The sequence below is a fragment of the Equus przewalskii genome, chromosome 12 (assembly GCF_037783145.1).
Source record: "Equus przewalskii isolate Varuska chromosome 12, EquPr2, whole genome shotgun sequence".
NCBI lineage: Eukaryota > Metazoa > Chordata > Mammalia > Perissodactyla > Equidae > Equus > Equus przewalskii.
The window spans coordinates 2,543,900-2,570,936 of record NC_091842.1 but is presented as its reverse complement, the minus strand read 5'-3'; the positions used below and the strand labels follow the sequence as shown (position 1 = coordinate 2,570,936).

At 49.6% G+C, this 27,037-nt stretch overlaps 1 long non-coding RNA gene across 1 annotated transcript in view; it reads right to left on the bottom strand.

Moving 5' to 3' along the window:
* LOC139074822 (uncharacterized) overlaps positions 1-16,362 on the bottom strand; it is a 40,930-nt gene extending 24,568 nt beyond the window's left edge. The window contains exon 1 of the long non-coding RNA XR_011524668.1: positions 16,271-16,362. This is a non-coding gene — a long non-coding RNA (uncharacterized lncRNA). The remainder of the gene's footprint in view (positions 1-16,270) is intronic.
* Between the last annotated feature and the right edge of the window lie 10,675 nt (positions 16,363-27,037).

The window sequence follows — 27,037 nt, the reverse complement described above, 5'->3', positions numbered from 1 at the left end:
TTTAGTTTAAAAAAAAGAATCATCCACGTTGTTGCACGTATCAGTAGTTTGTTCTTTTTTATTGCTGAGTAGTATTCCATCGCATAAATAGACCACTATTTATCCAATCTTCTATTGATGCGTACTTGGCTGTTTTTGGTTTGGGGCTGTTATGAATAAAGCTGCCATACGCATTCTTGTACGAGTCATTTTAGAAACATATGTTTTCATTCCTCTTGGGTAAGCACCAAAGAGGACCTGCCGAGTCGTATGCTGGTACATGTTTAACTTTGTAATAAACCATTCTCCCCATCACATCCCCGTCAACAACATTTGAGAGTTCCATTTTCCCCACATCTTTGCCCACATTTGGTACTGTTAATCTTTTTTATTTTAGCCATTCCGTCTCCTGTGGTTATAATTTGCACTTTGTTGATGACTAAAGACGTTGAGAACCTTTGATATATTCCCCGGCCATTCTTAGATCTTCTGTGAGGGACCTAATCAAGTCTTTGGTTCAGTTTTTAAATTGGGTTGTTGTCTCTTTATTGTTAATTTGTAGGCATTCTGTACATGTTCTGGATACAAATCCTTTGTCAGATATGTGTGCTGCCACTATTTTTTCCAGTCTGAGGCTCATCTTAATGATGTCTTTTGATGAGCAATTTCTTAACACTGTCTCGTGATGAGCAGAAACTTTCGATGAAGTCCAATTTATCCCGTTTTTAATTTTGTGGTTAGCGCTCTTTGCGTTCTGACCAGAAAATCTTTGCCAAGGTCATAAGATTTGCTCCCATGTTTCCTTTTAGAACAGGGGTTGGCAAACTACAGCTCTCAGGCCAGATCCAGCCTGCCATCTGTGTTTGTACGGCTTACGAGCTAAGAAGGATTTTGCATTTTTTAATGGCTGGGGAAAAAAATCGAAAGCAGAATAATAATATGTTACATGTGAAACATACATGAGATTCAAATTTCAATATCCATAAGGAAAGTTTCATTGGAACACAGGCATGTCCATTCATTTATGTGCTGTCTGTGGCTGTTTTCACCCCACAGAGGCAGAGTTGAGTAGTTGTGTCAGAGACTGGATGGTCCACAAAGCCTAAAATATATAATATCTGGCTCTTTACAGAATGAGTTTGCCGATCCCTGTTCTAGAAGCTTCTATGGTTCTCAGTTTTGTGTTTGGGTCTGTGATCCATCTGGAATTAAGTTCTGTGTTTGGAGCGAGATTGAGGTCAAGTTTCATTCAAACAGATCTCTTTAACTGATTATTTGAATTATGTGGCTGATGGGGACACACCAGGAAGCCCATGTTTCTGGATTGTGGCAAGAAGCACCTCTTTCCTTCCCTCTGGAAAGAGACTGTCCAGGGCCTGGCATCGGGGCTGAGGACTGGAGCTGACGGTCTCTCATCTCAGTCTCTTGAGGGCCGAAGGAGCTGGCTTAGAAATGGCACGGTTTTCAACTCTCGTGGATATCCCTGGATTACACAAACCGCTTCAAGTTTGGGGTTTTTTATATTAAAATTGAAGTCCTCTATTTGCAATTGCTCACGGTTCATTCCCGGAGCAAACGTGCCTCTCCAGATAGGGATCAGCCGGCACTCCTGTTGCCAGGGCCCTCTCATCCGACAGAACAGACTCAATGCCAGCTCCGGGCCTGGTGCATTCATCCATCAGCGATTCCATAGCTACCGGCTTCCTCTTTTATAGCCCTTATCACACAGAGCCATCTCCTGCCGCTCTGTAACCACGTGACAATGCCATGGAAGCCTTGCAAAAGCAAATAATTAGTTCGAATCTGTTTATAGCCGGTCAAAGTTATTTGGCTCTAAGAATGGAGTTCAAAAAGTCATTCCTCCTAACCACCAAGCAGAAATATCTGCCTGTAGTTTAAAAATTCTGTAGCTCTCGGGGGGCCGCCTTACCTTAAAATGCTTGTTATGCAAAGCGTTCTGAGATGAAATTTAAGTTCAGCCCTTGGGGAAGGGCTTTAGATGGATTTGCTAACTGACTTTATTTGCTTTTCCTCTCTTGTATTCTGTGCTCTATCTTCTCCTTGTTATCTTTTATGCGCGGCCAGGACTAGTGGTTATTTTGCCTTTGTGAATCCTGTTTTCAACAGAAACCTCACACACTCAGAAAAAACTCCTTAGGTGCATCCAAGGAGCGGGTACCCTGCCAGCCTCTGCCGCCCACTCTGTCAAGATTGCAGTCGTGTCATTAGAATAACGCTCTGCATCCATGTCACATGTTTCGTCTACAGTCACACAGGGTTTCACAAACTACCCTATCATTTCATTCCTTTTACAAGTGGAGAAATGAGGCCAGAAGACTCTTGTGACATTTCACGTCACTGACTACCTCCTACCTCTCTGGGCTTGCTCCAAACACAGCCCTCAGCTCGGATGCATTAGGACGACATCCACCACTTCTTGTGGCCACGTAGTGTGCGTCCAGCTCTGCTCTCAGCGCCTTTCACATGCCAGCCAAGTTCATCCTCAACAGTTTATGTCCTATGTTTCAAGTGGGGAAAATGAGGCACAGAAAGATTAAGAAAATTGCCCAGGGTCACAAAGCTAGTGAGGAGCAGAGCTGGAATCTAAACCCAGGGAGATGAACTCCAAAAGCCACGCTGGAGTCTGCGACATCCCACACGATGGTTGGTGCTGTCTAGAAACGATTTGCCCTCCTGGATGATAGGGACAGGTAACACACACAGCATGCATCAGAGCCCAGGGCTGGAGAAGCCTGTACGTGACGGATACGCGGTTCCCATCTGCTTGACCAAATTGTCAAAGGATTTCTCCACGTGTCAAAGGAAAATTAAAGAGCAGATTTTTGCTGGATGTTTTGAAATGCAAACCACACTAAAGGGCACTCAACCTAAAAGCAAGCATGTGGCCAACTGTGGAGCTGACCATTTGTGACCGAAGAGCATCAGAAAGAAATACAGCGGGGACGAGACTGCCGTAAAAACCCACAGCATGCTTATTCCAGTTTAAAATAAGTACGTGTTTTCACGTGCACAACCTAAATCTGTATGCAAAGCGGAATAAACCCCTCAGCAGAAAAATGCATCTGGACTTCCCCCTGCCTTAGAACATATCCTCCAAGGATTTTTCTGTGAGGCCGAGTAAAATTACAAGGTTGGTTTTTTCAGTGAAGTCACAAAATGATAATAGTGTGAAGGGCACCAGAAAAGCCAATGGTCATTACGTCCAATTAGCATTTGTTGACGCCAAAGGCGGCGAGGAAGCTTTCCACACAGGTCTGTGCTGAGGGACGCTTCCCCCGTCTCACCCCAGACCAACTATAAAGAGAACTGAGGTTTCCTGCGACCTTGGCAACAGGAGATGCTGGGATGGGAGTCAGAGACCCCCCCGCCAGCCCTTTCTCCCCCCTGAAACTGTCAGGCTGGACGCGTCTCTGAGATTCTGCTTCTGACCACCTGGAAATCCATTGACATCCTTCGTTTATCCAACTTCATTCAACAGATATCTGAGCCCCTCCAACACGCCAGACTCCGGGCTTGGCAATTTGATGGTGAAGGAGACAGATGGAGCCTCTGTCCCCTAGAGCTGTGAAAATACGCGCTGTGAGGGTAGACATGTCTTAACACAGAGGAAGAACATGGAAGGAGTCAGCAACGCATCTGCTGCAAGGAACAAAATCCTGGCTAGAGAAGCTGAAACCAAAAGGGAGTTATTTTTCCTACTTAACAAGAAGGTCCAGGTAGGTGGCTATTGGTGTTGGTTCAGGTGCTCCACGATATCAAAATCCACATGTTGACGAGTCTCTTGGCCTTTCCCTCAGGATCACAAGATGACTGCTGCAACTCCAGCCATCATGTTCTCATTTGAGGCAGAAAAGGGAGTGGAAGCTGCACTGTTCTCTCGTAACAGGAAAGAAAAGGCTTTCTCAGATCACTTGACTGTGTCTCATGGCCGCCCCAGCTGCAAAGCAGGTTCAAGATGCAGTATATAGGTGGGTACATAGCCACTCCAAACAAAACCAGAATTCTTTAGCAAGGAAGAGGGGATGAGAAAGGGCTATTTGGTGACTAATTGTTCCAGTTATCTATTGCTGTGTTAACAAACTACCCCAAACAGAAGGACATAAAACAACCACCATTTTGTCTGCTCAGTGATTCTGTGAGTCCGAAATTTGGACAAGGCACAGTAGGGATGGCCTGTCTCTGCTCCCTGATGTCTAGGGCCTCCACTGGGAGTGATTTAAATGACTGAGGGTCAGACTCATCTGGAGGTTCTTTCATCATGCCTGGTTCCTGGGCTGGAATGTCTTGAAGGCTTGGGCTTCCTCACAACATGGCAGCTGAGTTCCAAGAGAGATACTGAGATGAGTGTCCAAAATGAGAGCTTTCTAAGAGAACCAGTGGGAGCCACACGGCCTCATCTGGCCTAGCCTTGGAGTCATGCAGCCTCACTTCCGCCATATTCTCTCGGTTATGAGCCAGTCGCTAAGGCCCACCCGAATTCAAGGGGACAGGAGTTAGACTCCTCGTCTTGATGGGGGAGTGGCAAGATCACAGAGGTACAGGTGGAATGAGAGCTATTGTTGAAGTCGTCTTTGGAAATAGAAGGTAGGGGTGGCAGCCACAGGCTCCTGGACAGGACATGGGGCTCAGGAAAGTGTTGAGAGAGGAAGCTTCATCTACACTGAAAACCGGAGGACAAATAGAACTTAGCCAGATGAAAGGGGGTGGCATGGAGGGTGACCAGGGGGACAGAGCATTCCAGGCAGAAGAAAGAATGTGCAAAGACAGGAAGGCAACGGAGAGCATGGCCACTGGAGAAATGAAGGCATCATTACGGCCAGAATGGGCGGGGCCAGGTGGAGTGGGAAGGAAATTGTGGGTAGCGACCGCATGGGACTCATGGGCCAGAGAAGGGGCTTGGACTTTCTCCCGAGAGCAGTGAGAGGTCATTGTGGGGTTTTGCACAGGGAGCAAAGTGACAGATTTGCATGTTAGGAAGTCCACAGGCAACGGATGGGGGCACCTGAAGGCAGGTGGACAGGAGGAGGCTGCTGCAGGAATTCAGGGGAGCTTGACCGGTGGTTTGGACCTGGCTGGAAGGATGGGATGGAGAGACACAGACGTGGATTGAGTGTGTTTGGGAGGGGAGCTTTTGCTGAATTGCAGAGAGGAGGGAGAGAGAGGAAGGAATGATGAGTCCTGCATTTTGAGCTCAAGCACTCTGGGCCCCACCCCTGAAAGGTGCTGGCACGGGGTGGCTTCTTAAGAAGTGACACCTGCTTTGGAAGGGGCACTTTCCTCAAGTCTTTCTAAAATGCAAACCCAAACAAGGCCCTCTGCTGCTCAAAACTCAGCGAGTCTACTTTGCCCCCAGCTAAAGGCTAACGGATCCCCTGAGACTGCCCTGTAAACTCGTCGGCCCAGTCGCTCTGATGCCCTCCCTCCCACACCTGTAGCTCCACAGAATGGCAGAATGACTCAAGAGCAGCCAGAAATTACACTCTTTCTCAAATCTATGCCTTTGCCCGGCTGCTCACCTTGCCCTCCTTCACACCTCCTAGCTACCCCCTTGCCACTTTTCAGGACTCAGTTGAGAAGTCACTTCCTCCTGTTCTGGGGTATTCACCCCATCTCACCACATGCTATGGTCTACATCAGCCAGCTCCTCTGAACTGTGAGTTCTCAGTGGTGAGCTTCTTGTCTCTCCTTCAGCGCTGTGTGGCTGAGTCCTGGGCTGTGCTAGGCACCCACCAAGGGTTTGGAAGGCCAAATCAACACAGCCAGTCCTGGGAATGGGGAAGACACAGGGCGCCAGAGGAGACATGTTGGGGAGTGGGGTCAGAGGGTGGAAGACACTTGATGCATCTATGGCACTTGGCTTCTGCCGGAGGCCCTTAGCTACACTTGGCACCTGGTCAGCTTTCAGTTCCAAAAAGTCAAGAATTGCAAGTTCCTCAGATGCTACGAAGCAGTGGTACTTTTCTGGCTGAGCAGTCTGGCTGTGGCTTGACTTGAAAGTCAATAGTGCATAAACTTCCCATTTTTATGAACAGCTCAAAAGGAATCCAGAAAGACAGAAGTCAAAAATTAGGATTAGAAAGTGATACAGAACTTGAGGTGCTCCATTTCATCATCTCTTAAAAAACCACAAGAAAACCCTAAGAGAGGAAAAAATATACACATGGCTCTCTCCAGCTGACTCTTCCAACAGTGAGATGAAGAAGTCACATGGGGAACATGGTTTTTGGAATCACACTTGCTGATCGTGATTTTCTGCTTTCAGCCTCAATTTCCTCGTTTGTAAAATGGAAGCAACATTGTTTTAGGATTCGATGGTATATGCTCAGTGCCTGGCATTACAGGGCCACCCAACAAGAGTAACTCTCCCTCTTTGGTGCATTTGGTCAAAACTTTGAACAATATGCACCTAACATCAGATGACCTCAGTACATAAGCAAATATTAACAAGACCTGAAGGGAGAAACAGACAGTAATACAATAATAGTAGGGGATGTCAATATCCCACTTTCAACAATAGATAGATCATCCAGACAGAAAATCAATAAGGAAACATTGGACTTAAATGACATGTTAGACCAGATGGACTTACCAGACATTACAGAACATTCCATCCAACAGCAGCAGACTACACATTTTTCTCGAGCGCATGTGGAACCTTCTCTAGGACAGATCATATATTAGGACACCAAACAAGGCTTAATACATGCAAGAAGATTAAAATCCCATCAAGCATCTTTTCCAACCACAGTGCTATGAAACTAGAAATCAGTTACAAGAAGAAAACTGGAAAATTCACCAGACATGTGGAGATTAAACAACATGCTACCGAACAACCAACGAATCAAAGAAGAAGTCAAAAGAGAAATCAAAAAACATCTTGGGACAAAGGAAAATGGAAATGCAACAAACCAAAGTGCAGGGGATGCAGCAAAAGCAGTTCTAAAAGGGACGTTCATAGCAATAAACACCTACGTTAAGAGAAAAAAAATTGAACATGGAATCAGTTGCCTTTCTTGTGTTGTTCTTAATTTCCCAATGATTTAGAACAGCTACAGTGACAATGACTAATGGGATCAACCAGTACCCTGTCACAGGACACGAATGCATCAATAAATGCAGTCAGAAAGCAAAACTCATCCACCCCACCCACCCCAGCGCCACGCCGGGATGCAATCAATGGCAAGTCCTGTGTGCTTACTAGACACGCAATAAACACTAGCTGCCTTTTAAATTTCCCTTTTCTTGGGAGGGAGCGTGAAAATTTGAGAGGCAGGATGGTGCGCTCAGGGTGGAAGCTGGGGCTCCATTTGATGTGTTTTCGTGTACAGCTGGTAATGCAGTTTCCTCTCATTAAAGATTGCTCCTAGTGGCGCACCATTCAAGTGACATTAAATTCCAAGATCTATTTAGATTTCTATTTCTTCAGGCTAAGTGGAAACTTGGTAGGTTATTTTTTCCCAATTAAAATAATAATAAAACTGATTTGGAAAAAAATAAAATAAAACAAGCTGGAAGAGGTCTAAACATATCCGTTTGTCAGTTTTACCGTTACAGAGAGAATTAACCCAAACCCTTAAGCGGCTTCCAGAGCCTTCCTCGTGTGGGTTCCTTCTGTGTATATTCTCTGCACAGAATGTTATTAGGTATAATTTATCCTCCTCAAATTTATTAGATTATGTCTATATACTGCTGCACTTACTTTAACAAAAAGGTTTTTAAACAAATACAAGTAAATGTAGATTTAATTTATTTCACCGGGCGAGGAATTCTCAAGAAAATCAATTTTCATTTGCACAGGTATTCTGGTAGCCTGGCACCCCACCCCCCACCCCCTCACCCCCCGTTATTGCACTCCTGCTCCTTCTATGCTGGGGTTTACATGACAGATAGCTTCATTTCTCTGCCATGATCCTATTACTTGCAGAAAAATCTGTTTAAGGAGTCTTAAAGGTCTCGCTTAACCTGACAAAAGTCACGAAGCCTTGTGTTAAGGCTCTAACTTACTCCAGCGAATGGGAACCATTGGGAGAAGGGCATGAGGCCCTTGGTGAGGGGGTGCGTCAGTTTTCATTTGCAGCCCCTCATGTTTGGTTAATTTACAGAAGGCCTTTAATGCTATCTAAATGGGAAAACGGGTCTCGGCCCAGCATGAGAAGGTCTGACAATGGGCTTTCTATCTCTTCTCGCTGAAACTGTGCTTCTCAGAAGCGGGGTGTGTGGGGGGTGCCCTCTGCCAAGGTTCTAAAGCGGAGAGGTCTTAGGTCTACTCCCAAATGCTCCAGTTCACCCCATTTTTCTAGCCTCGCGGCTCACTGACCAACATGACTCAGATCCTATTTTCTGTCCTCTGCCTAGAACCCTTCTAACGGCTTTGCGTCTTCCTTTCCAAACTCCTTGACTCCTCGAACGCCTGCTAGAGCCGGCTTGTACCAGCTGGCGAGGGCCACCACGCTCCCCTCTTTCCAACTCTGCATTCGGGGTTCACCCTGGCTGCGTGAAACCAGCCACGACGTGAATATTTGCACCACGGAAATCGGCCAACGCTACAAATCCGGGCTTTGTTTTTTTGTTTCTGTCTTTGCTTTTTGTTTCGAGCCACTGAAAACCTTTCCTGGCTCTCCGCTGCCCTCCCGCCTCCTTTCCGCACACCCCTCATGGCGTGCCGGCCTCGCTAACTTCGAACGCCCGTCGAGCTCTTTCCTCCGGGGGCTTTTGCCTCTTCGGGCCCCTAGCACTGAACACTCGCGCCTCGCTGCAGGCGCTGTCTCTTCTCTGCTTATATCCCCTTGTCCTTCCTCCATCAGCATACACCAGCTTCCAATCTCCAGCTGCCAGGACCATGCTGGTCCCAAAGACTTGCTCTGGCCACTGTGTGTTGCCAGTGTAGAAGGCCAGAGCACCAGGACCTAAGGCGCCATCCCCAACCCTACCCTTAACAAAGAGGAGCAGGAGTTGGTGTCTAGACAGCCCAACTCCATGGCCGTCCGGAGCGGATACACCTGGACACGTCTTCCACACGCTCCCTGGGTCTGGTGCCCCTCCCAGCAGCCTGCCGCATGCGGGGCTGACTTGGACATCACTTGTATTCAGTGGTCATTTTGGCAGCTTTCTCCAGGCACTCCTACCAGCTCATCTATGTCCCTCTTCTTAGAATCGAGTTGTCATCCTTCTGATTATAAACCATCATCTAGCGCCAACTGCATCCCCTAGAACATTGATTGGTCCATCCGAATGTTAATAAGCAGTGCAGACAGAAGGTAACACGATCAAGAGACTCTGAGGAACACTGTGTATTGGGAAGCACTGCACAACACAGGCCCATCGCGGAGATTCACAAAGCACACCAGAATCGTAAAGGTTCTGAGAAGTCCTGCAGCGAACATAACAAAAAGCAGAAACAAACACTGTGCTTCTTTATCTGTGTCTGATCCAGGGCTGTTTTGTGAATCTTAAAAGGGAAAGCTTATTATCCAGTCCCAAACGGACCTATATCTTCTCATCCACAAATATTTATGTGATATCTACTTGGTGCCAGGCCCCACAATGGATCCTGCGATGATGACAGTGAATGAAAGGGACACGGGCCCTATCCTCAGAGATCCTGCACTTATCAGGGAAGACAGGCCTCAAAGGCATACTTACAACCTATGTATTCAATTACAGTGGAGATCTGAGCTACGACAGCAAATTCCAGGGTCCTAAGCTCGGCTATAAGACGCTCACCTGCCCACAGGCTGCCCGGCGGACACAGACACAGCACTTCCTTTGAGACTGGTCCAGGGCGTGGTTCTCAAACTTATTTTAGGGAACTTTGACACGATCGAAGGACTTGACAGCTCACCCACTTCATCCCCTGCCGTTTCCATGTTCTTCTAGAAGAATGTTTTGGTTTTAACGCCACACAAAAGCAAGGTTCAGAGGTGTATTAATGGTATAAGCAAATCACTTCACATCAGAAACGAATAAGGCATTTTCAAATGATTATTGGCACCAGGTCTGCTGGAAGGCATCCGTGGATTCTCAGGTCCCTCGGGCCTGAAACGCCTGGGTCTAAACCATCCGTGAGCTTTTCAAAGTTGCTCATTTCTCCCACTGCTAATGGAATTAATCACCTTGCTCCTACTTCCTCATGGAGATCCTTGACGACGAAAGGAAGCTGCCTGACGTTCTCAGCAACCGAGACCCCCGGGGGAATCGGCTCACCATCTCCCTGCCCTGGGCCCCTCCACCCTTGCAGGGGACTCGAGCGGTTTTCCAGCTCTTTCCAGCCTGGGACCCCACCTTGGAGGGTCCCCTGAGCTGGGCGTGGAGCAGGGGAGAGGCTCTGTGGGAAACCGGAAAAGAGCCAGGAGAAACCGCTCCTGGCAAGGAGACGGTCTTGGATTCAGGGAACAAAGATGACCCTGTTACATTCAAACGTGTCCTTAATGCCTGCTCTCCACTGGGTAGAGAGTCTTTCACTTTCTTTTCTGTAAAACTTTAACACCTTGGCTAAAAACACTTTTTCTTTTTTTTTTTTTTTGAGGAAGATTAGCCATGAGCTAACATCTGCCGCCAATCCTCCTCGTTTTGCTGAGGAAGACTGGCCCTGAGCTAACATCCGTGCCCATCTTCCTCTACTTTATATGTGGGACGCCTGCCACAGCACGGCTTGCCAAGCGGTGCCATGTCCACACCCAGGATCCGAACCGGTGAACCCCAGGCCGCCGAAGCTGAACGTGAGCACTGAACCACTGCGCCACTGGGCCGGCCCCTAAAAACACTTTTTTTTCTCTTTTTTTAATTACATTCTTAAAAACTACTTTCCAGGCAGTCTCTCTTTTTGGGGGAGTGGGGAAGGCTGACCTTTCAAGGGACTGGCATTTTGTGGTGGAATGGGTGTGGCTTTGGACCCCCGAGGGGTCATCTTCTGACATCTGCTGGCCTAACCAGGTCTTTCTGGGGGACCCCCACCATTTGGACTTTATTCTGTGATCTGCCTAAAAGGAGGGGACCCCCTGCCTAGACCAGGCTGCATTTCGACTATTTCATCACAATGAGACTCCGAGAGAGGGAGCGTGGTTAGAAATCCCTTTCCCGCTACTTTTTGACGCTCGCTGAATGCAATGCCCGAGGCGAGCATGGGTTTGGCTGCACCTCCATCTGGCCCCGATGGAGGTGGTGGGGAGCTTCAAGGATTCAAGGGTCCCAGGCCCGGTCTGGGGGCCCCACCCTGTGCCTGCAGTCCAGCCTCAGTGGGGACCCCTCCAGGCCTTTCGGATCCGGTAACCACAGGGGGTACCCTGACCCCATTTTATAACTCACTTGTCCAGAGCTTCTGTCTTCCTCACCGCCTCTCTGGGGTGTAATCCCATTGGACCTTGCTGGGCATAGCTGTTTGCCCAGGCAGCCTTAATAGACCTCATAAAAGTCCTCTAAATATATAAGCTTGGGCCAAGTGGGGAGATCTGGGACCCCTATCTGTACAGAGGCCTGGGCTCTGCCAACTTTGCAAACTTTACAGAAGAGAATGAGGTGAGCTTTTAGCAGAACTTGCAGAGGAACAATTTCACAAATTTATAAATAGACTTTTTTTTTTTTTTTTTTTGGCGAGGAGGACTGGCCCCGAGCTAACATCTGCTGCCAATCTTCCTCTTTTTGCTTGAGGAAGATTGGCCCTGAGCTAACCTGTGCCAATGTTCCTCTATTTTGTAGGTGGGTCACCACCACAGCATGGCCGATGAGTGGTGTATAGGTCCATGCCCAGGATCCAAACCTGTGAACCCAGGCCACAGAAGTGGAGCTGGAAAACTTAACCGCTACACCATGGGGCCGGCCCCTATAAATATTCTCTATTCCTAAAGGGAGGGGGAGCTATTACACAGCAGACTTCAGAGTTCACATGAGTCCTACACACTTCAGACATTAGAGTTGGGGGTGGGGTGTGCAGAGCTCGGGGGGAGGCAAGGAAGCCAGGATATCTTGACACAAAGCACCCTAAAGATCCTGGATCTTTATCTGGAAAGGTAGCCATATCCTGGAGGGGCATTCTGTACCCTGGAAGATTTATTATGATTACTATTAAGGTGAAATTCACATAACATACAACTGACCATTTTAAAGTGTAAAATTCAGTGGCGTTTATTTAGCACAATCCCAATGCTGTGCCACCATCACCTCTCTCCAGTTTCAAAACTTTTCCATCATCCCAGAAGAACATCTGTGCACTGGAGTGTTAGGCAATGTGGGTTGAGTACCCCCTGGGTGTTTCACTCAACCCCACCAACAGTCCTACAGGGCGTGTGTTAAAAATCTCCCCTTACAGAAACAATAGAAAGAATAAACAAGTGGGACTTCATCAGACTAAAGAGCTTCTACAAAGCAAGAGAAAATGGGATTGAAACAAAAACACAACCCACACCTGGGAAAAAATATTTGCAAGTCATATATCCAACAAAGGGTTAATCTCTGTAACATATAAAGAACTCACACAACTCAACAACGAGAAATCAAACAAGCTGATCAAAAAATGGGCAGGGAATATGAACAGACATTTCTCCAAAGAAGATATACAGATGGCCAACAGGCATATGAAAAGATGCTCATCATCACTGATCATCAGGGAAATGCAAATCAAAACTACACTAAGATATCACCTTGCACCTGTTAGAATGGCAAAAACAACCAGGACAAAAAATAACAAATGTTGGAGAGGTTGTGGAGAAAAGGGAACACTCATACACTGCTGGTGGGAATGCAAATTGGTCCAGCCACTATGGAAAACAGTATGGAGACTTCTCAAAAAAGTAAAAATAGAAATACCGTATCACCCAGCTATCCCAGTACTGGGTATCTATCCAAAGAACTTGAAGTCAGCAACTCAAAGAGATCCATGCACCCCAATGTTCATTGCAGCACTATTCACAATAGCCGAGATGTGGAAGCAGCCTAAGTGCCTATCAACTGATGATTGGATAAAGAAGATATTGTATATATGTATACAATGGAATACTACTCAGCCATAAAAAAGGATAAAACCGTCCCATTCACCACAACATGGATGGACCTTGAGGGTATTATGCTAAGTGAAATAAGCCAGATAGAGAAAGACAATCTCTGTATGACTCCACTCACAGATGGAAGTTAAACAAACACATGGACAAAGAGAGCAGATGAGTGGTTACCAGGAGGAAGAGGGGTCAGGGGGTGGGCACAAAGGGTGAAGGGGTGCCCCTACAACACGACTGACAAACAATAATGTACAACTGAAATTTCACAAGGTTGTAAGCTATTATAACCTCAATAAAAAACAAACTAGAAAAAAATTATCCTAAGCAAAAACATAAAAAAAAAAAAATCCCACCTTACAGCAGAAGAAGCTGAGATGGAACCCACCACAGCTGCCACAGAGGCTGATTGTCCCATCCCAGTGGGCCAAATCACCCATAGCCAACATTCCTGAAACTCTGCTGCTAAGTCCATCGCTAGATGGTTCTTAAATACAGATTCCTTGGTCCAGCCCCAGAGACTAATCCCCTGGGCGGGGGCGGTGGGGCTATAAACAATCTGAATTTTCAGTACTTTTCCCAAATAACTCTGATAGCACCAGGGCCACGTGGCTCTCACCTGCGCACATTTTATCCCTTCTCTGGGAAACGGTCCCTTCTCTTTGAGGAAGGATTTCCTCATCCTCTGGGGGCCCGTGGGGCCCTGCTGTGCCTCCCCAGCTTGCACTGTGACTTGGGTCAACCTGCCTCCCTCCCAGGTGTCTGCTTCGGGACCCCTTCTTCCCCTCCCACCCACTCGCTCCTCCACGTCTGTCCTCACCTGGAGGAGAGAGGATTCAGGTGCCTTTGCCTGGTCCCGGGAGCCAGTTCTAGGTCACACCTGACACTCCGCCTCTGACCCCCAGCTGCAGCCTTATTAGGGGACCTGGTCCCCTCGCTAGACCCTGTGTCTAAGTGCTGAGTCTCCATCCTTTGCCCTGAGCCTGTATCTCTGTCCTGGTAACCTCCTGGGAGGGGATCTCTGGGCCCTTGGAATGTCCTGCCTGATAGGAGTGTCTTTGTTTACCTGGGGACTTTGGGCCATGCCAGAGAGACTAAACGTGTGATTTCAGGTGGGGGCTGTGGGCCACAAGATATCAGCTCCACCTCCAGAGGGGCTGGAGGGCTGTGGTCAGCCACACAGGGATCCAGCCATGTCTACGTGATGGAGCCCCAACAAAAACTCTGGACACCAAGCTTCGAGTGGCTTCCCAGCTGGCAACACCCTATGCACGTTGTCACGCATCGATGCTGGGAGGAGTCAGCACTGTCCACTGGCAGGGGACACCTGGAAGCCCCGTGTGTGGGACCCTCCTCGATTCTGCCCACTGCATCTCTCCCCTGGGCTGACTTTAATCTGAATCCTTTGCTGTAATAAACCATAACTGTGAGTTCAACATCTTTCAGTGGGTCTGCAAATCCTTCTAGCAAATTATCCAACCTGAGGGTATCTTGGTGTCAGAAGCAAAGGGAGTCTTGCTGACCGCCCCCTGACTTCACAAACCCCCCAGTTCCAGGGTTAGGAACCTCATCTGTCCCTTCACAGGCCTTAGGGCCCCCAATCCTTGTCATGCTGGCTGGGATGTACCCCTTTCCATGAGGCTCCCCGGTGTGATGGCCTGCACCCTGCAGTCAGGTTTCCTGATCTGTGTCTCCTGCCCTCCTTGCCCTGTGTCAGCCTCCCTGATCCAGTCCTGTCCTGGTGCCTTTACCTTTTGGAATCCGGGTTCTGGGCCTGGACTGTCTCCCCAGCACCTGCATCTGTGCCTGAATTTCTCCCCCTTCCCCACTGCGTGGGCGTCCTGCAGCCCAGCCCTGCTCTTCCGTCTCATCCCCTTCCTTCAACCTATAGGATAAGTAAACAGGCCTCGAGAACGCCACCTCCCCTTCCCTCGATGTACCCTGCCAGCCGGGTCCCATCAACTGGAGACATTTGTCAACTTGGGAATAGCCTAATGGAAGATTTCTCCCTGCACTTTCTCGTTCTGCTGGCCCGTTTCACCCGGGCACATTTATCTAGTCCGACTGAATCTTCCATTTCCCCTTTTCACAGAACAAGTTCGTCCCATGTTTTAGCCCCTGTGGGCTCCAGGGATGAGCAGAGCCCTCTGTCTGGTCATGACCATGTTTCCCTCTTTGGGCATCGACTGAGACACACGGATCTCACGGCTTCCTCCTTGGAGAAAGTACGAAAGGGGCTGCGGCAGTGGTCCCGGTACGTTTCAAATGAGGCGAGCCCTCCTCCTTGGCATCTTTGGCAGCCATCTGCCTAGCAGTCTCTTAACTTCCTGACATTAAACAAAAACGAAACCGAGGTTTCCCTAATTGGGGATCCTAATCAAGAATCTGTCACAGGGTCTCTTAGAAATTAATTCAACTCGGTTGTCTTTAGACCTTTGCTAAGGAGCCGGCATGTTACTCCTGACACTGACTTGTCCCATTTTCATCCCATAATAGTTCCCTAACAAGGTTGCACGATCGGCTCTTGGTTCGCAAATCAGAAAAACGGGCGATGGTTCCTGCGGCTACATCCTGGCACTCTCACACGGGATTGCTGTAATTCTCTAACCACAAGGCTTCCGGATCTTTCTCTGTGAGCTGAAATGGGCTCCAAATGTAAAACTTTGTGTTTGATGTCCCCCTACCCCAGTGCTCTCAAGGTGCTACATTTTTAAAAAAGAACTTCACCTGGTCGCCCGTCTCAAGGAAATAGCGTGTTGAGTTGTTTCAGAGTGAACGAAGGTTTATCAAAAAGTGCTCCCGTACCCCCATCTAAATGCATCTCTGGCCCCAAAATGATGCATAGAATGCTCTTCGGTCAGGATTTGTGAATCTTCACTGAGGAAGGTCACTGGGATCAATGATACCCTGAAACTCTGGGCTACAGTCGTGGGTTGTAACTGACATCTTGGTCCACATGGAGCCACATCTGTCAAGTGGAGGTAACCACAAACCTCCCTGCCAGGGTTGCCAGGAGGGTTACAGGCAATAAGAAAACAGCAGAGCCAATTTCTTCTTCTGTTCCTTCCCAGAAGGAGTACCCACAAGGTGGGGTCCCTCCAAGCTCTCGGCCCTGCACACTCAGGTGTTTTACCTTTGGTCCTGGGTCTGAGGCTCGTGCGTTTCTGAAGGGTGTGGTGCAAATCAAATCATGGTTATAATTACAAACATCCACCTTGCAGCTCAGCTGTTCATTGTCCTCAGTTACATCCCGTTCTCACCTGCGGGAAATCACAGAGCCTTACCGGAGAAACCACCGTGGTGTTGAAATCCCGTATCATGCCTCGGTGTCAGGCAGTAGTCGTCGAAGCAGGAGACGTCCACCCGGACTGCAATACTTAAGTCACCAGCAAAAGCCAAAGAGAGAAGTAGAAAATGTATGAGTGCCAAATGAATTGATTTTCATAAAATCAACATTATACTGTATAATAGCGTTTCCCAATATAAAGTCTTTTTCACATTAATATTTATAACGTTGTATGGATTAAATCATACCTTTGTGATTATTTTAATCTTTTTTTAACCTTATTCTGTTCCAAAGATCAGAGCTGGTTGTGGGTCGCCTTTGTTTTCTTTCTTTGGCCTTTATCTCTGGAACGTTCTAGGGGCATTCTGAATTGGGAGGGAGTGTACCTTTAATCATGGTTACACACATGCCCACAAGAATCTGCCACAGAGTTGGTGGGACTGAAAAATCTACTTAGACACCCAGATTGAAAAAGCTTTCATTTTTTGTGTTTCATTTGCAACAATCTCCCTCTTTGGTGCACATTAAGATCACTGAAATAGATCAACAAATGCACATTCCGGCTGCCTCCTGCCTCCCTGTGCTGGGGTTCTGGGCTTCGGGGCGTCTGCCTTCTGGGGTACGGGTCTATGGCAGGAGTCGGGGAGCAAATACATGCAGGAAGATGCAGGAGGAGCATTGCTGCAGCCTCAGAGCTACAGCCAGGGCTCCCCTGGCCAGCTTCCTGCAGGAGGCCCGATGCCCCAGGGCCCGCGGACTCCCGAGCCGAGCCGTGTTCACAGAAACTACTCGCAAAACCCAAGAGGCGGTGCAGGAAGTGAGACCTGCAGCCGCGTCACGGGGCCTCACGTCTTCACTGGAGATGGGGAACCCTACCCTTCTTCCTTTCGCAGCAACAGATTTTTTTTAAGCATGACTTTTTTTTTTTTTTATGCTTACCAATACTTTAAGTTTGGGCTTCTTTTGGAACGTTCGAGATCATCATTTGAGCTGAGTAATGACGAGATGCACACAGCTCACCCCGTCTCTCATTGACTATCTCCAGTTTGCTAGGCCTGCCGTGATGGAGGACCACGCACTAGGGACTTCAACAATAGAAACTTCTTGTCTCTCAGTTCTAGAGGCTACAGGGCCAAGAGGAAGGTGTCAGCAGGCTTGCTTCCTTCGGGGGCTGGGAGGAAGCGTTGGCTCCAGGCCTCCCCCCGTGTCCGCAGGTTTGCTAGCAATCTTCGGGGTTCCCGGGCTTGCACATCATTACCCCCATCTCTGCCTTCATCTTCACACCGTATTCTCCCTGTGTGTGAGTCTCTGTGTCCAAATTTCCCCTTTTCATAAGGACACAGTCATACTGGATTAGGGCCCATCCTAACGACCTCATCTCAGCTCAATGATCTGCAAAGACCCTATTTCCAAATAAGGTCACATTCACAGGTACTGGCGGTTGGGACCTCCACATCTTTCCGGGGAGGACACAATTCAACCCATAACCGGCCCCTTCCTCTCTTCCCTCCCCTCCCAATGCAGACGGCCAGCTCCCCTGGCCTGACTTGGGGAACCCGTCTCCTCACTGGTCCCCTCCTCCACCCTGCACCCTCTCTGGCCCCGTTTCCTATTGTGAGCTTGCAGGCTGGGTGCCCCAGCAAGCAGACTCAGAGAGGAGGATGAGCTTGCAGGAGGAGCTCCCTCCAGGGGTGGTGTTAGCAACGCCCCCTGTGGAAGGTGGGGGAGTGCAGGACTAGGCAGGGGGCATTATCGAGCTTCCATGCGGCCTCAAGGAAGGGCTCGGACAACTCCGCCGGGAATTCTGGAGGTGGGATGATCCCTCAGAGCCCTCCTGGGGTTGATCAGGTGCCAGACACTGGCTCTCCTGAGAAGGGGCTAGATGCTGAGCGCTTTCTGCCAGCAGCCCTCCCAGCATCCAGGGGAACAGCCTTTATTTCTGCAGGGCGATCTGGACGGTGCATGGTCGAGCTCACCTCAGGAAACCAAAGCGATTGTTCTAAAAGGCACTCCGACCACACTACCACTTCACATTCTTTAGTGGTTCCCACTGCTCTTGGGATAAAGACTAAAACTTCTCAGCTGGGCCCTCACCCAGTGCACAGCCCTACAGTGCACTGTGTCCGCATCCCTCTCTACTCTCACCTCTGGCTGCCATATGCCCTCCAGCCACAGGGCCTTTGCAAATGCTGTCTCCTCGGGCCAGATCGCTCTTGCCCACTTTCAGCTACCTATTGACTCCATCTCATCTTTCAAGGGTCACTTCTTCAAAAAGCACCCTCAGCTCCTTGATGGAGTCAAATCTTCTCACAAGAGGCTATTAGAGCCCTGGACAGTTTCCTGAGAACACAATTTGCGATCCTTCATTCATTTATGTGACTATTTGATTCCTGTCTAGCTTCCCACGGGATTGTAACTGCCTTGAGGATAGGGATCCAGCCTGGATTTTCTTCATCGTTGTTTTCCCAGAGCCTAGCACAGGCCGGGCATACAGTAGGTACTCAATAAATCCTTATCAAATGCATAAATCAATTCATCAATATCTGTTATCAAGATATAATAATATTAATATGATAATAACATTAATGAATCGGGTAATGACTATCTATGTCCCGTCATCAGTGAGTGACTCCCCACAATGGAGGACGCCACAGGAAACTTGAGATGCATTCACACTGACCATCTGAAAAAAACAAAAAGGAAAAGCAAGCCCTGGCAGCCTTTTGGTCGCTGAAAGCTGTGAAAGATTGGCCCTCCAGCAGGTTAATAAACAGCGGTGGGCCCTGGAAGACACGAGGGAGCCGTTTTTCCAAGCGAGGACAGAATTCACTGGTGTCGGGGATTTAGTAAATGGCCCCCTGGTGGACTGAAAAAGAATGTGATTTCCCAAGTTGGGCCTGACCGGGCCACCTCGGGCGGGTCTCCCGATGGAGGCCTGGAGGTCCTTACCACATCTGTCTGCCTGGGCCGCCCCCCGGAATTCTTTTCTAACCGGTTTACATTCCCAGCTGTATACATCCTGGGCTGATACATCGAGAGCCAGCAGGAGAGAGGACAGGAACTGGGGGTGACACGCTGGCCTTAGAATATTTGCATGGTGAATGGCCCACTTGGAGTCCCCTTCACGTACAGTGACTGGAGTTGGCCCTGACCCGATCAGGTTGCCAAGAAGCTGCCTCTAGTTTCTCCTCCTTTCACGGGGATCCTTCCTGTTCCTTCCAATCACATTGCTCCTGCTTCCTCCTGGTCCCCAACCTTTCCCTGATACAAACAGCTCCTGCTGACGGTTCCTGGGTGCCAGCACTGAGCTCCAAGTACACGGTCTTGTTTTAATGTTGGCAGCGACCCAGCGAGGCGGGCTGTCCTTCCCATCAGATGGAGGGAGAGAGTGAGGCTAAGCAACTTGCTGGAGTTTGAAGTCCACCCAGCCTTCTCGCAGGTCTCCCACAGGGACTGGCGCAGCTACACGGAACTGCAGAGAGCAGGGAGCTGGTGGAAATGTGGGGGTCCAAGGAGGGGGTCTAAAGAGCAGCAGAGAAGCGGGTCATTCGTGGTTATCCTCTGCTCTCCCTCAGCAGCCACTGAGCTTTCCCGGGCCTCCAACTGGGGTGAAGTACCACTCATCTTTCTGCAGAGCCGGAGGCGGAAAAGGCCTAAGAGGTGAGAGATGGGGTCCTGGGCAAATCAGGCCCTGAGGCTCCCGGCCTCGGCCAGAAACCTCCGGCAGGTCCATTGCACCGGCAGCACCCACTGATGCCCCTTCTTCTTTTGTCCTTGGTTGGCGCCACCCCAAGACAAAAACTTGAGGACTTCAGAGGAAGTTGGCCCCACTCCCGGGCCTGGGTGACAATGAAGCCAGCCCCAGACTGATCACTTCGCTGCTGTCCCTGGTCCCTGGTGTAGCTGCAGACACGGAGAAGTGCCTCTGGAGCCCCCAAGTGTTTTCTTGGCACCCAAGCCCTAAATGGTGGGTCCAGCTGGGAGCCATCCGACAGGGAGAGAAACACCCCTCGCCTCCTGTGGCCTTTTCTTCTCAGCCCTGTATGGGAAAGTAAATTCTTCCCTAACACATGGTGCATGACCAGAACATTTTCCCCCAACCGAGAGGATCATCCATCAATGCCAGAAAGTGGGATGCGGGTTCCCTGAGTTTCTGGAAGAACGCTGCGGCTAAAAGCACACACCTGTTCCAGGGTGGCTCTGCCAGGGCGGGGGGAGTGGCAGCATGTGCGGGTAGAATTCCACAGAGGAGAGAAGGTCTGGTCTGAACAGCTCTTCCTCAAGGCGGAAAGAGGGGGGTCTTCATTACCCCAGGGCTGACCTGGGGTGGCCAGAGCTGGTCCCGGCTCCTGGTTCTTCTTTGGGGCTTCACGGGCTGTAATGCCGTCTCGTTAGGGTGGAGGGTCCAGTTCTGTTTCCGGACAAGGAAAAGTAGCCTACTAGGGCATCCTCAGGCCACCGAGTAGAACCCACATCTCCTGCCGCCCCGTTAGCCAAACGCTGTCTCCCCTGGGGGTGGAACGCAGGTCTCCTCCCCCAGGTAGGAAAATCCCCTCCATGGCTGCGATCTAAGATGCCTCATCTTCTCTCAGGGAGAGAGGCAGCCACGGCTAATGAGAACGAGTGGACGTGAGCTTCTAAAAACACCAAATGAAAAATGACACTCTTCGGCTCAGTAAAATATAAAAGAAAGACCACTCTAGAATTTCTCTGAATGCTGGCTTTGTAGCCCGCAGGCAACGCTGTCATTTCGGACTAAGCTCAGCCAAGGAGGAAATGATGCTGATGGCTCATCGTTAGCTTCCAGTCTCCTGATTTTGTTGCCTTGTTAATACATCCAAAGTCATTCTCCCCCAAGGTAACAATGGCTTGTTCTCTGCCCGGGCATTTTGCAGGCGTGACATTGAGTTCCTTGGGAGAAGGTTCCACTGTCAGAGTTAAATAAATAAATAGGATGAAATGGTCCACTTTTCCTGGCCTGACGCCCCGTCTCAAAATATGAAGTCCCTGCTTTTCGAATAGACGGTGGGGCAGCTCTGTCTGTGTTTTGTAAGGACAAAATAGTAAATATTCTCTCTCTCTTCTCCGGCCATGGCTGACGACGCGAGGGAAAGAGCGTCATAATTCTTCTCCTTATGATGGTGAAAAGCATCACCCCAGGAGAGTATCTAAGCCTGCCCTTGACTCTCCAGTGTCAGTCTTTCAGCCGTTGCAGAGAAGGGCGCCTTTGAAGCGTCCAAGAAGAAATCGGCCTCCTTGCTCCGCTGGTCTGCAGGTGAGAAGGTGGTACCCATAGGCTGTGGCTGCGCATCTCTGAGCCTCTTCACATTTCTAAAATGCGACACTTAGCACAGTCGGAACCACAGGGGCCTGGCGACGGAGTCTAAAAAAGTAACGCCAACCAGAAGACGCAAAGGGAAAATATCAGTCAATTCATCGGCTTTCTGTTTTGGTTTGTTTCCTTTCTTTCAAAATTTTTCATCTATAAGATGCCGATGGCCAATTTGACCGCTTTCCTCTATTATTTCTAGAATGTTCTGGACACTTTAGGGTTTTAGACGTTAGTTTCTATTTTTGTTTTCAGTGAGTTCATGGAAGTTGGTTTCATCCTGAGACACCTGGATTCGAATCAGGGACCCAGGGTCCCGGGGCGGCTTTGTAATTGTCTTTCCCAACAAGTCCCCCCATTGTGAGCCCCAATTTGTCTGCCTCCCAAGGATGCAAAGTCCCTCAGATGGTGAAACTTCATTCGCTGTCCTCACTGAGCACTTGGCGACTTCGGGATCCAACCAACATTGCCCCAGATGTGTCCTTCAAGTGTTATTGGCTAAAACTCCCCACCTCAACCTTCTAGCTCTTCTGAGCGCCGGAACATGAAGAGTGGCCTTGGGTTTGACTTTCTTGCCTCCCACGAAGATGGGTCCCCTGACCCCCACTAGCCAGCACCTCCACGGGCCCTCTCTGCTGCATCCCTGGGGCCTGCCTTGGTCACCTCTCCCCATCACACCACCACTGCTGGCCCCCCCGATCCCAGGACCCTGCACCCATCCACCTCTCCTTCTTCAGCCGGACACAGGTGTGTGTTCCATCTACCGTCACCATACACCTTTATGGCATCTCGTCCACATCGGAATTTCAATAGAAACGCATCCCACTCCAGGAATCACCCTAGTGTCCCACACATTCCCAGGGACGACTGGCATCTCTTCCCCTCTTCTGATTAATCCCCTATGTCCCTTTGAGGCCTGATTCCTGGTCCTCTCCAGGGTACCTTGGCCTGTCTGTGGTCAGCCTCCTAGGAACACCTAGAGCCCTCTGGCCCTGACGTCCTCTGTCCAGTAGCTTTTCAGCTCCCTGTTAATGGCGCCATTGACCTTCTCCTTGGCCCGAATGGAGCGTTGACCGGCTCCCCGTCTCTGGGATTGTCCTACCGTGTCTTCTGATCCCATCCATTTGATGAACTGTGCACGACATACCCTACTTGTATTTGCATAGAGTCAGTAATTAGCGGTGTAGCATTTTGCTAAACTTCCATGTGAAAGATGCTGGAGAAAAATAAATTGCATTGTATTGTATCTTACTCCTGAGCGCGTCCTGCACGGCCTGTCCCAGCAGCTATTTGCCTGCCGCATTACCATCCTGAAAATTGCTATTCTTGTCTTGATTACTGGGTCTTTTCAGCCTCCAGAATTAGTTTTCAGGGTACAGAAGCAGTTTCTACCAACTCCATCCTTTTTTCAGAGGGTCTTATTTACCAAAGTTAATTTTGCTCATATTGCAACGTGCTTGAAAATAAGTATGAATCTTGTTTATTTTCATTTGCCCTGTTCCACCAGCAAGGAGCAATTGGAACTAAATTACAAGTGTTCAAGGAATGTACTCACATATTTCTGAGCTATTGAGAAACATCTTGCTGGACAAAGCCAGTTTGGAACAAGGCTATAAACCAAACCATTGTTAGCTTTAGGACCCCCCAGAGAGTGAGTTCGTTGGTGCCACGACAGGCCAGGGGGGACTGCTGGGGGGCGTTTGTTTTAGTTGCAAAAGCTGGTCACAGTTTTACCATCTGTCTCTCTCACATCCCTGGCAGGCAAGCAGGGGATGGCATCAACTTAATGGTTCCTAGCCCATTAGAAATGCAAACCTTTTTATTTCCTTGTAAATAAATCTCCACTTATTTGCAAGGCTGCCCGAAAGGAATGGGGCTGCCAAGGAAGGCCTGTGTACTTTCTCAACAAGGTTATTCTCCGTTTCTTCCCAGGAAGGCAGAGAGCTCGGCGCCCCCCGGGGAGGGGGTCAGGCAGTCGATCAGCAAAACTTCAGGGTGGGCTTGCCACGTGCTGGGAAACCAAGCCAGGCAAGGTCCCTGTCCCCATGTGGTTTGCAATCTATCAAACAAGGAGGCCCACGGAGCCACACGCAGTGTCCCCCGCAGGAGGTTCTACAAAGACAAGTGAGCAGTTGCTGAGAAACCACAGCAAGAACGCTCCTTTAGGCTGGGGACCCAGACAAGGGCTTTCTGAGGAAGCGACATTGCAGCAGGAGACAGGAATCTTGACGCTAGCAGTCAAGATGCGGGTTTTTCTGTTGGACTCAAACCGGGGATCCCTACCAGCTTTATCCCTTACCGTGTGTGGATTTCCGAGGGTACACCACAAACCTTAAACACCGTGTCACCAGAAATTTTGTGGATTCTGATTTTTCCATTGGACCTAATGCCAGGGAACATTATCTTCATCTCTGATGGAGCCCTGCTTGGCAAGGGGCCTCTAACTATTTCTAAGTGTTTCTGTCCCTCTTAACCACCTCTAAGCTACTCTGACTTGAAGTTCCGATTTTCACCTTCAAAGTACAATGCTTAGGAATCCTCTAGGTTGATTGCAAAAACGACCCCATTTCTCCACCCCTCCCGAAATCCATGCCCTTTGCCCCTGTGCTCTGCAGCATCTCCCAGCAAGAAGCGGGGTCTATTTCCCCACCCCTAGAAGCCAGGCTGTCACGTGATTTGCTTTGGCCAATGGGATGCGGCAGAAGTGATGACGTGCCAGCCGGGAGCCTAGACCTCCAGGGAGCTGTGCCCTATGCTCTGTTTCTAGTTCTTTCTCTCTTCGTTTCTGAGCCCTGCTGTCACCATGACAACAAGTCCAGGCTCCCTGCTGGAGCACGAGAGACCCCGTGGAGCACAGCGATGCTGCCGCCCGTCCCAGCCGAGGCTACCGAGGACCCGCTGACAGCCTACCGGGGGCAGGTGAGCTGGGTGATGAGCAGCAGGACCGCCCGGCCACCCGCAGACCCTGAGCAACAGCAAGAGGTCAGGGGCATCTCAGTTTGCTGGGGCCGCCGTAACAAAGCAACACAGACGGGGCGGCTTAGACAACAGACGTTCGTTTCCTCTCAGTCCTGGAGGCTGAAGTCCAAGATCAAGTTGTGGGCAGGACTGGTTTCTCCCAAGTCCTCTCTCCTTGGCGTGTAGACTGCCCATGTCTCCCCATGTGCTCGCATGGTCTCTCCTCTGTGTGTGTCTGTGTCCTCATCTCCTCTCATAAGGACACCAGTCATATCGGGTCAGGGACCACCCATCTGACCTCATTCTACCTAATTACCTCTTTAAAGGCCCTATCTCCCAATACAGTAACATTCTGAGGTCCTGGGGTTGGGACTTCAATGTATGAATTTGGGTGGGGCTTTGGGGGAAGGAAAACAACAACATAGGTCAGCCCATAATGGGACATTTCGTTTCATGGCATCGTTGTGGCAGTTAATCAAACATACCCTTGGTAAGCCAGGCACTGCGTTTGCACTGGGGTTACAAGCAAGCACGACGCAAGGTTCATGCCCTGCACAGCTCACAGTGTGTGGGCTTTCCTTGCAATGTAACCCCTACCTGGGGCCAACCACATACATGTGCATACACACATCCCGGTCTAGGTCTGGAACCGTCCATCCCCAGCCGGCAGCCTCACGCTCTGTCTTTGCCAACCAGACTCCAAGAAACACACTGGGAGGGAGAAAACATTATACTCCCCACTTATCTTCACATTCAGTCACATAATAAGCAGTTACATTTTCCAGCCCCAGGCAAGAGCTTGTTCTGTTTTAATTAACTTGCCTTTTATTGAATTTTCGTATCAGTCACCAGACACCAACACACCTTTACGTGCGTCTGTAAAGTTGGTGATCACACCGTGTGGCGCTCGGGGGCACACAGGACCTCTGATCACGGGGAGGAAGGTATGGCTCACTCCGGGGAGTTTGTCGGCGGTTTGATCCTACTACAGCAGGACTCGGGTGGGGGCCGCAGGAAAACGGCGTGACGAGGAGAGGAGAGTCGTGGGCAAGCAGGGAGGGCAAGATTCGGCCCTCTGGAGTACAATGAGGGCACAGCCTTTGTGGCTGATAAAGAATGAGACCTGCCTCACGCTGGCAGCTGCAAGTAACAGGGGCTTTATTTCTGCCTGTAAGCAAGAAACCAGTGGCAACAGGGAGATAAACTATGCACAAATCAAACTGAAACTGAGCTCGCCTTCTCCAGTATCTACCAAGGCCTCGTGGGGATGAGGTTGGATACGCAATGACAAAATAGGGACCAGCGCCACCAGAACAGATGCCGACATTCTATTGCAGCCTAGAAAGACCTCCGAGTTCCGGCCAGACGCGAGGATGTCAGCCCCACACGTAGAGGGGTTTCGTCTGTTTGTTTTACTGCTCTATCTCCGGTGTCTGGAAATAGCGCTTGGCACGGAGCAGGTGCTCAGAAAACACTTGTCTCAATGAATGCATGTGTCTGCGTCACGCCCTGCTCCTCTCCGCACATGGGGGTCTGTCTTAGGTTGGGTTTCCCAGAAGCAGATCCTGAGATGAGGGGTTCGAGAGGTTGCCAGGGAAACTGGTGAAGCAGGAGGGGCCAGTGGGGAGCAGGCGGGGAAAAGTGAAACCCAGCACGGCCGATGTGTCAGGAGAAGTGCCGCAGATGGTGGCTCCTGCCAGACCCCACGGGGAGTGCTGGAGAGTAGATCAAGTGAGAGGCTGGGCTTCCCACAGCTGTCCTCTTCAGCCCTGGGCTAACGGCCGCTCTGGGGAACAGCGGCCACCAGGTGCTCCAGCTCCCAGTGGCTCAGGCAAGCCAACTCCAGCACCCGAGGGCAGCTCTCTGATGAAGAGGTGGCGCGGGCTGTAGGAGGCAGCAGTACCCTGGATCTGGGAGAGAGCTGCCCAGAAATAGAAAAGGGATCGGAGGGGATCTGGGTAGAGCGTAGACGGAAGTGTAGTTCGGGAGGCTGCACGCCAAATGGGAGCCCCTCACAGTCGGTTCATGGCCCCCCTGTGGGGGCTAATTTTACGTGTCGACTTGGCTATTCCTGGTACCCAGATATGTGGTCAAACACCAGTCTAGATGTTGCTGTGAAAGTATTTTTTAGATGAGATTAACATTTAGATCAGTAGACTTTCAATAAAACAGATCATCCTCCATAATGTAGGTGGGCCACGTCCAATCAGTTGAAGGCTATAAGACAAAAAAGACTGCCATTCCCCAAGGAAGAAGGAATTCTTCCAGTCTACTGCCTTAGGACTTGAGCTGCAACATCAACTCTTCCCTGGGACTCAAGCCTGCTGGCCTGACCTGCAGATTTTAAACTTATCATCCTCCACAATGGTGTGAGCCAATTCATAAATCAAGAGGTAGATAGAGAGATGTATTTAATTATATCTACATGTGTCTTTATCCAGACAGATACAGATTTAGATATAGATACATATAGATATG